Genomic DNA, 10,515 nt, shown 5'->3' with positions numbered 1-10,515 from the left:
CCCCCCCCCCAAATATTAATGGGTATTTCGCACACTGACGTTCAGGATGCACAGATTAGCAAAGTATTTTACAGATTTTCAAGGCGATCAGACAGAGACATGTTCAGGGCCTGGACCGAGTTGATGGTGGCTTCAGCTGCAAACAGCCGTTCAAAGCTGTCACCTGTCAACCAAGGTTTCTGTTGCGGTAAGACAGCCTTGAAAAGAGTTGAGTGTATCACGCAGTCCATTCAATGAGGCTTGCAGGGGCTTCATCGATTCTTGGATTAGTTTGGCCGTGTCTTCCTTAAAACCAGTACGTTGGTTGGCTAGTTTTGCAATCAATTGAGGCATAGAGAGATAGTCTCCAGAATGGTTACCTTCAGATTCGTCAGCGATAGTAGCAGCTTAGCTGCTGCGGCCATGGAAGCTAACTTACTTGTTAAGCTAACATTAGATTGTGCACTCGCTTGTCTCTGCTACTCACTCATTTTGTCCCCTCAAAAGACAAGGAACTCCAACTTCTACATTTTGATAAAATATTGGATGTGATTAGGTTACAAGATTTCCATCAAAGCAAAAACAAACTCAAAAGGTCTTGAATATATTTCATGTACAGTATTGCACACAAACAGATTGAGCACAAGTCACATTAGGTTTATCGGAGCAGATAATCAAACAATCATCAATCAAGTCAAATCAGTACCAAAGAAAACAATTATTGCAAGATTGAGTGTTTCACCTAACATACTGTATGTAGTGAAGCTCACACACAGTCCCACATATGGCAACAACATACACACATGATCAGATGTGTAAGCTTGAGGATGTGCTCCTGCTTGTTTTTTAAGATTATTTTTTGGTCTTTTTCCCTTTTACTATAGTGAATAGACAGGAAAGTGGGAGAGAGATGTGACATGCAGCACAGAAAGGGCCGCAGGTCGGATCCGAACCCGGGCCGCTGCAGGACCCAGCCAACAGAGGCTCACCTAGTGGGAGCGATGGGCTTCTGGTTAACTAACTATGCAACAGCCTCAGTGTGAAAGTTAGCAAGCATGTTCTCGGGTACAGTTCACAAGGTATTGCCAAATGATGATTTTTATATTACTCTCCATTACATTATAACTGTTGGATGACACCAAAGCTGAAATGCAGTTTGCTTTCACCTACGTGGGACAACTCTCACTTCTCTGTAGCCCATGAGGAGGCATGAGCATGTGAAGTCTCCAAGAAGTGTATTTGTATCTAGCCAAGCTTTAACAAGACCACTGCTGCTGTGACACACACCTGAGTCACCAATGAAATATTTAATGAAGGTTATGAAGTGAGAGGGAGTGGTAAGTCTTCCTACTGAAACAAAAATGATCATAGTAATACAGCTTAGAACAGCCTACAATGTGTGTTAGGGCGTGGTTCCTTCACGCTCAAGATAACCAAGTGGCATGATTCACTAACATAAATCCACTGATAGGAAATGCCCCATCTATGCTGTCAATAAACAAAACCAGGTAGGATATCCTTGGTGTATGACTAGACTGAGACACCACATTTTAATTGTGTGAGTCATGGATTTCTCTGTGGCTGAGCATTTTCACACCATGATGGTATCCGATCCCTCTTCCTGTTGTATTTCCCAGATCGGTTGGAACAATGACGCTTGTGTGCCAGTTGAGGCGGATGGCTTATTTTCGTTTAACCATTTACTGCAGTCCACTTTTGTTGTTGGTTAACTTTATGTATTTTAGTAGGTTAAAGGTTAAAGCTTGGTGAAATTGAAGTCTAGACAGCTTTTTTGCATTCTGTAGACACTCTCAAACTATCAACTTTATTCAAATCTCGACCCAAATAACAGGGACTTGGGACCAGTCAACAGCGGGCAAGGAGTTCAAATGAGTGGGCACAGCCTGTTCTGGCTGCGCCTAACAATGGGCTTGCCTCCACTAGATTAATTTGATCTCTCCATTTTAGACTAACTGTTGAGTGTCAGAGAAGGGACTGGAGCATTCCCAGGAAGTTTTGGGGAAAACACCCTGGACAGGTCCCCAGTCTAACACTACATTAACAGAGAAATACATTAACACCTATGGGCAATTTAGAGTGTTAAATCCAGCTTCCTCTGGACTGTTGTAAGAAACCCACACGAATTTGAGGAAAATATAGGCTTATCTGGTGATTTATTATGTGTGGTTCTCTCTAGCAACCCTACCATTACTGTGGTGGCTGAGTCGAGCAAAACTCATTTCCACTGACAGTGAAAGCATGGATGTTTGGATTAATCACGTCAACCATCGCCCACTTCAACAAAACAGACCTTAAAAGAGCAGTTAACATTGCAGAACACTCTTGTTCTGAGACAACAGTGCAACTTAAAGATCACAGTTCCTTTGTCTAAAGTTGCAATTGTTTCTATTTCTTAATAAGAAATAAGCTTCAGGGGGCCAGAATCCAGTGAAGGGATATTCCCTGCTTTTTTGCAACCTGCCACACTACAAAGAGCTTTGCTCAGCCAAGCCTCGACCATCAGCCAGCTGCATTGGGCCTCTGAAGGCAACATCAGAGAGCTGAGTGTGGTTGCTGGTGGCTAACCAGTAACCATATTATGAGCTGAGCTCCTAAGTCTCTCTCTAAACCTTCTAGAGGTTCAAAGCAGTGGTGAGGTTTGAGGAGAAAGCCACTCTGTCCTGCTCCCATTCAGATGGTTGAGTATTGTGGTCCAGTGTGAGTGGATTGGCCAAATCAGGTCCATAGTTTATCAATGAACATCTGGAAACTGGGTCTGCGTATGGATGTTGGTTCAAATGGTCAATGATGTTCTTAAATCGAACCTTGTGTTCTGCGGCAGGATTCAGTGAAATTAAAACAATGACAAAACTGCCTTTGATCTGAATTTCTAAGATTGCTCCGAGAGAAAAAGTTGGAAAGAGATGAAGAAGTGTAAGAATTGAGAAATAGTGCCTGACGCTGTTCCCCTAAGGAAAGTATGTCAAGAACTTCACTTCACACCTACAGTATGATGCAAACAACATATCCAATTTTAACAGATTTTCAGTTTTGGTAGACAGCTTTACAGAAAACATGAAAAAAGATAAAGGCGTTTATTGTGTGTGCTCAAGGGTTGTGAGCTGTATTTGAACTAAGGTCACCAAAAAAACACAGTATAAAATTATTCCCCTGGTTTTATTGTCAGGACATTACCAGTAAATACTGCGTACGTGTGTGCGTGCGTGTGTATCGTTTTCAGCCGGGCCCGTCATTCCTGTCTTTAAAGATCCGAAAATCCTTGAAATTTAAAAGAAAAATGTAAAAGTCCTTGAAGGTCGACCAGAACTCCTCCCTGAGTCTTTCATGTCATTTTCCTTCTGACCGCCACTGCCCTTGCATTGATTTAATCTCTCTCTCTCTCTCTCTGGCCAAGACAGTAATAATCATATAATCATCTTGTTAGAGTTCTTGTTGTTAATACAGTTTCTGGTAAATGTAGGACACACACCCTGGAACATGCAATGCCAGTGCTTGTGTATGTAGATTGTGCACATGTGTGTATTTAACTTCCCATGTTCAAGTTGTGCAAACGCCATGTGTGTGTCCTGCAAATGTTATGATCTCTGTGTGTGTTTCTATGCATTTATGTAGGCTACTGTGAGTGTGTGTCTGTTTTAAAGTAGATCTCTGTCCCTCCTAAAAATGTGGTTTAGATGTCCCTGATTCCTGCCACTGGGTAATTTCTTTCCAAGTTTCTGTTTTAGTAATTAACTCTTTTCCCCTGAGGCAGTGTAATATGATTAAAATAGCTAAAGAAAGACAGAAAAATTTTCTTAATTTACCCAGTCTCTGTGTGGATTCTCGGAAGTTTCAACGGTTGATGTGGCTTTGTGATCCGTCATGGTGATTAACTTGTCATAGTAATGTGTGTTCTTTCTAAAATGTTGTAGTAGTAACCACCACCTTCTTACAGCTAAAGATTTTTGGAGACATTGTACTAAAGTTGGTACAATATTTAAGCCTTAATATACTGATGATGTATGCTAGACTCCTGCTAATTGGCTCTACCTGTTCTGTGTGATTGTGATAGTCATTCTTTTAATTCCACAAAATAAGCTCTCAGGATAGGATAACATGAGAGACAGATCCCAGGAATTTGAGAGAGAAAGTTTATTGAGAGGCGGAAAGCAGAAAGTGAGCGGGAAATCACATTTTTGCAGCCTCCATGTGTGACACACCCCACTCAGCCTGCACCCTGCCTGAGCAGCTGGCCAGCTCGCTTGCGAAAGAGGCGCTGCCGAAACCCCCTTTTGTTTTTCTGGCTTTTCCCTTCTTTTTAGTGGGGCATATTAAAACTGTCTTTGGCCTTTCTGTGGTCACACAATGTTCCAATTTCCTCCTCTTCACTTTAAGTCCTCCTCTCTTCTCTCCTCTCCTCTCCTCTTACTGTCTTTATTCTGCCATCACATCAAGAAGCCGCCAAATTAGACGTCTGAAGTCAAAGCTCTAATCATACTACCGGTCCAGTTTCATTGGGTCAATGGAAAGTAGTTTTTCTTAAGAAGGTTATGGGAAATTTGGAGGAAACAATAAATGATACTATACTAGGACTAGCCTTAATGTAAATGAATTGCTATAAAATCATATAAAGGTGTGTGTATTGGACAAGACGAGCCTAATGAGTAGCTGTAAAGTGTTCTGAGAATGTAACAAAATATGGAAAGTAGGGAAAAACAATGATATGTAAGAGCTTGATTTCCAATGATATTGATAAAATGATCATACTGTACGTTGATCAAAAGGATCTGTCCTTATTTCACTCTTACATCTGTGGTTTTGTGAAACTAAACAGCTGGAAATGCAGTAAAAAAAGCCCTGCTGTAAATACAATTTATTCCCATCACATTCATTAATATTTAGGTTTATTCAATTTTTATGTTGTGTTTGATGTATGTTATTTGTATAGCAGAATTGACAGATGGTAAGTCAAAAACAATTTCTTATTAAAGGCTAAATAGAAATATGCACAGAGGCTGGAGGTTCTCACTGCCAATGCTGTTTTCCTTCCAACTTCCCAACACTGAAAGTGCAGCAGCACTTTTCAAGGCCAACGTTAAACTCCCAACATTGGAATAAACTAAAGTTTTTAGCAATTTGAGAGGAACACTAGTACAAATGAACATTTCCTGAGGCATTTTCAAGAAAAAACTTCTGAGCACTGAATTTCAGGAGTAATTTGTGATTAAAAACAAAAACAATATCTTTTTAGTTCTTTACTAATGGATGATTTACACCTTCCTACTCTGGTTTATGAATTAGGTCTTTGAAGTTCAGTGCTTTAAATAGTACTAAACTTTTCCCTTACAAAGTTTGGGTAAAGTGAAAAACCCTACCACACCCATAGATATATCAAATTCAGGCAAAAATACAAAAACACACACGACAATTAGCCAAAGCCATGCCAGGCTTCAGTGATTTAGATGGCGTGAAAACAGACTCATAATATTAAATGAAGCTTTGCATGTCAGACAAGAAAAATCCAACAGATTTATTGAAGTTGCAAATTTCTTTAATTATATGAAATGTGACAGATGGATTGAGTAGTCCAACTGTTTATGTGTTTCTCACAGTGTTTTAGCATATTCTGTATGTGTGTTTGGATGTGACAGGGGAGTTTCCAGATTCCGCAGTCTGATGAATGGGTCACTGTTATGTCCACGTGTGTGTGTGTGTGTGTGTGTGTGCGTGTGTGGTCAACGGTAACATTTGCACACTTAACTTGTTTTCTCATCAATGCAAAATATTCTCCACACTCAAAAATAGATCCGTTCTCGCATCAATGCAGCATCCGACACACACACACACACACACACACACACACACACACACACACACACACACACACACACACACACACACACACACACACACACACACACACACACACACACACACACACACACACACACACACCTTGCTTTTGCTGGATGTCACACTATAACAATATATGAACTGTGTGATTCACCAGAGCTTGTTATTGCACCTGCTAGACATCCCTACTTCTGTCATGCCATAGATCATTTCTGACCCAGAACATCACCCACCACTGGTCAATTTCGTGACTCACGCCGACAGACAAGTGGCAATTTGCTCAGCCTCCAGACACGCGACCATGACTACATACCAACAGGTTCCAAGCTACTGTAGCCACCTAGATTAACAGGCTAAGACTGGCAGAAACCCTTTAGGCCCAGTCAAACATAATGTTTTGGAACCACAATGATTTCTGCCACAAAGCAATGATTCTTGTTCTAAATGAAGACCATGCATCTGTGCGAGGGTGGGCTTTGATCCTGCCACTAATGATGACCAAAACCAGGTTTAGTTGTTGCACTACAGGGCTTTATTTGTTTCAGTAGTGTGGCCAGAGTTCATTAGTCCACTGTAATTCAACTCATGAAAGTGGTCAGTGAACCATATCATTCAAATTTGAAAAGGTTTTGTTGAAAAAATGTTATTCCCTGAATACTGGAAACAGGCGAAGATGTATTTTTGTTGCAGAGCTGCAAACTTTGCTTATTCCTCTAAACGTCGAACAAATGCTATTCTACATACAGACAACAGAGACAGAATGGGATCAATTGAAGCAGAACTGGAGTAAAATACATTACCGTAAGATGATAATCACAGAGGGCTTTAAGAGCAGAGAGCAAGAAAAAAGGATTAATCAAATTGAAGCAAATGTGTCCCGCAGTTAACCAGCCATTTGGGGGCAGATATTGTTAGCTGGGGGGTAGTTACATCTGTGATTTGAGCACTCCCTATGTTGTGCTGTACGTTTCTCCACATGCATGTAAGTTTTTGGACTACCCGTTGCTGTGAGCTTTTACAGTCTGGCCATTTGCCATTACCAGAACTGCAAGACAAACAGCACCGACTGTGTAAGAGCTGCCAATAACATACCGGTAAACAAGTTGTTACATCTACTGGAAATAAATGCTAATGCTAGAAAGCTAGGCTATTTAGTTAGCCCATCTTTTTAGCTTCCACTTTCCAGGTGGAATACAAACCTTAACAGCATGATGGGTTCTCCTGAAAGTTAAATGTTGTAAAGGGACATAAGCTTAAATGGTACATAACCAATGTTATGCATGCTTGTTGAAACAGAGGGGGAAAATGTTGAAAAAGATGGCTATGACATGCTGCAGTCAGTAGGCTACCATGGAAGTTGACAAAGTAAGGATTAGAAAAAAACATGAACAAAAACGAAATTTTGAGTTAAAAGTTTAAGCTTTCAGATCCTCCTGTTTTTTTCTTTTCACTGGAGCAAGGCTGTGTTTGTCCCCGAGCATCCCGGGTGCATCCTGAGTGACCTCTCCAGTCTGCTTTGACGACGTAATGTTTTCTTCCTAATGGTCCTTTTCTCCCAGAGAAGCTCACTGTAGTGTTGCCAGCACCCTGTCTGCTCCTCTCATCAGAACCAGTAAGACGAGGACACAGTCTCTCTCTGTCCTCCTGCTTTTACTTTGGCGCTGTGTATATTTTCTCTAACAGGACAGTGACAGATTTAGCCCATCAGACAAGAAGAGAAGTAGAGACCGACTGGCAAGAGAAACAAAAAAATAAGTGCTGCAGGAAGAAAGTGGGGAGATGGTATTATGATAGAAAAAGAAAGAATATATGGAAGAAAGTTACTGTAGCTCCTGTGGCTCTAAATTGCCCACTTCCAAAAACCCTAAACAGTCTTATGTCAACGCAAATGGTCTGAACAATGATGATGTCAATGGGTCCCAGTCAGAGTCTAGACATATCAAGATGACAGATAATTCTACTGGGAAATGGATGACTGAAATAACACAGTTGTAAGGTTAAATATGGGAAATGTGTGTTAAAATAAAGGCCCGTAAAACTTATTTTCTCAATCAGCTTCTTACTATGAATGAGGTCCAACATGAACAAATACTGTTCTGCCAAAGTTAGATCAGTTTTGACAATTTCACATAAGAGAATGCTGTTTTTGTGCTCTTCTCATTGGTTGAAAGTAGACACAGTTGAACTATTTTTTGTCACATACTTCCATGCGCCTATTAGAGTTGAACACCATTTGGTTCAAAATGCGTTGACAGTCGGTGGATTGTTTGCTTCTGTTGCTAGCTACTGTCAATCAAATCTGATCAATATGACATCAGTGTTGTCTAAAGCCCAAGATGACATCCTCAAATGTCTTGTTTAATCCACAACTCAAATATATTCAGTTTACTGTCATACAGGAGTAAATTGTTCTGTGTGTGTGTGTGTGTGTGTGTGTGTGTGTGTGTGTGTGTGTGTGTGTATATATATATATATACACACACACACACACTCAATTGATAGATTACCAAAATAGTTGGCAATTAATTGAATACCTGACCTAATCATTTAATCGTTGTAGCTGATTAGCTACATTTTTGTGTCAAACTTTAAATAATACATAAGGGTGTTTTTTAAACCTTACCTTTGATTTAGATTCAAGAGATTTAAAAAAGGTTTACTGTCATATGCACAGTTAAGACAATTTACACCATGCAATTAAAAGCTTGCCAACGAATATTTAATAATATAGAGAAATCATTAATCATCATCAAGTTTTCAGGGGCTTTAAACATGTAAGATGGGGTGAATGATTACTATAGGCCTATATTTGATATATATCAGAAAAGGAGTGTGAAAAGAAAACAGCTGTTATTAAATGAGAAGTTGGCGATAATTTGATTCTAATATTTATCATAATTTCAACAGATCTTCTGTATAAAGAGAAGCCCACTGTGAAACAGTCCAAAAGATATAATGTAAATTTAAGCTCAACAAAGATCAATCATGTGGGACATGTTTAGAGACACAGCCAAAATCAGTCTTGGCTCAGCTTTTCAAACTGGACAGATTTTCTTCAGGTGGTGAGAACTTTCAGCAAAATGTGTGACAAAGATTTATATGCAAAAATTGAGTCGAAATACATGAGAAGTACCTCAAGATGTTTCTCCGTCAAACAGCCCACATGTGTAAAAACATGACACATCCATTTGAGGATATGAAAATCTCTTCAAAACTAAAACAATTTTCATCCTCTGCAGACTTATTTATAGTTTTCATAAACTCATTATGAAAGCCTTTTCAAAAGAGATTTGCCTGCCCAAGCCTTTATTTCCACTTAAAATAGTGCCCAGAAAAATAAGGCAAGCTGGTGACTTGGAATATGCTGGTTGCAATGATTATTTTATGAGGAACAGCAAGTATTCCAAGAGTGCAAAATTGTCCAGGGTCCTAATAGAGAGCAGGATAATCCCAAACCCAGAGTCGGCAGCATGAATAAACATTTATATAACGGCTCCAATGTTCCATTAAATCAATCATCCATCCCAATCCGCTTTTCGTTTTTCCTGCTTTACCCCTCCCTTCCTGCTATTTGCCGTATCATATGTTCCACCATATGCCCTGAGGAAAGAGAATATATACGCAAACTTTCATCTGTAAGTGACTTGCTGTCATCACCGTTTGGGTGGAGGGAGAAGAAGGACAAAGATGAAGAGAGAAGGAGTGAGAATAAAGAGAAATGTGCTCAGAGACGTCGCCTCTGTTTAGGTGCAATGGGAAACACGCAGAGGCTGAAATATGCACAGATAGACAGAAAGGTGTCTCACTGTGCATTTCAGTTTATTTCTAGTGGCTTTAGGTGCCCGTGGGTGGGGGGCCCCGGGCTCTGGAAAGAGCAAGCCCTCACAGTTTTGCGGTCACACATTTTGACAACATTGAAGGCCAAGATGAGCACAAGTTAGTCCAGGAGGAGGAATCTGAAATCTGAGCCAGCGGGATGATGGAAAGAAGACAGCAACTCAAAGAACAGATGAGATGAGCACATCATAATAATTATCCAAGCTGTCTGTGATGACCTACAAAGCCCATTAAATCTCTGGAGAAAAGTTGATTCACAAGCATGACCCTGAGCCAGGGAGAAGGAACTAAAGACGACACCCATAGCTGAGCTACTGATGAAGGGAGCTTGTGGTGGCACCTTGGCCAGCAGAAACAGTCTGGAATGCCAAATGTAATAGAAAGCCATTACTGTATTGACACTAAGCCTTTCTAAAAACACAAAAGAAAGTGTAAGGAAAGGATTAAACAACCTGTTTGTCTGTTTAGAGTGTAACAAGCAATCATTAACTAAGGATACTACCTACAGTAATAATTCTAGAATATCTTCCAAGGCCAATAAGTCGGATCTGATTTTTTTTCTTATCGTAATTTACATTACAAGGATTAACTACACTGCAATGCAAGAACAATGCTGTCTATTGATTTTCTATTAGCTTATAGAGGTGGGAATTACCATATTCCATACAATTATTATTATATACAATTATTATATTCTGCAATATATTTCAATTTAAAACCTTTTTTCCAACTTCCAATTTTTCCTTATTTCAAATGATGTCCCCAAGAGGGAAACTTTGTCTATTTCATCTAATAAGATACATTTCTCTGTTTGTCACTTCAATTTTATTGCTGCAAAATGGGATT

At 39.8% G+C, this 10,515-nt stretch overlaps 1 long non-coding RNA gene across 1 annotated transcript in view; it reads right to left on the bottom strand.

The window, feature by feature from the left end:
- LOC116690865 (uncharacterized) overlaps nt 1–7,453 on the bottom strand; it is an 11,642-nt gene extending 4,189 nt beyond the window's left edge. Inside the window, exons 1-2 of the long non-coding RNA XR_004332380.1 lie at nt 7,443–7,453; nt 1,166–1,169 (exon numbers count right to left, since the gene is read on the bottom strand). This is a non-coding gene — a long non-coding RNA (uncharacterized LOC116690865). The remainder of the gene's footprint in view (nt 1–1,165; nt 1,170–7,442) is intronic.
- Nucleotides 7,454–10,515: the final 3,062 nt, after the last annotated feature.

The sequence above is a fragment of the Etheostoma spectabile genome, chromosome 6 (assembly GCF_008692095.1).
Source record: "Etheostoma spectabile isolate EspeVRDwgs_2016 chromosome 6, UIUC_Espe_1.0, whole genome shotgun sequence".
Lineage (NCBI taxonomy): Eukaryota > Metazoa > Chordata > Actinopteri > Perciformes > Percidae > Etheostoma > Etheostoma spectabile.
Note: the sequence above shows the minus strand (reverse complement) of the source record. Positions and strands in the feature narration are given on the sequence as shown.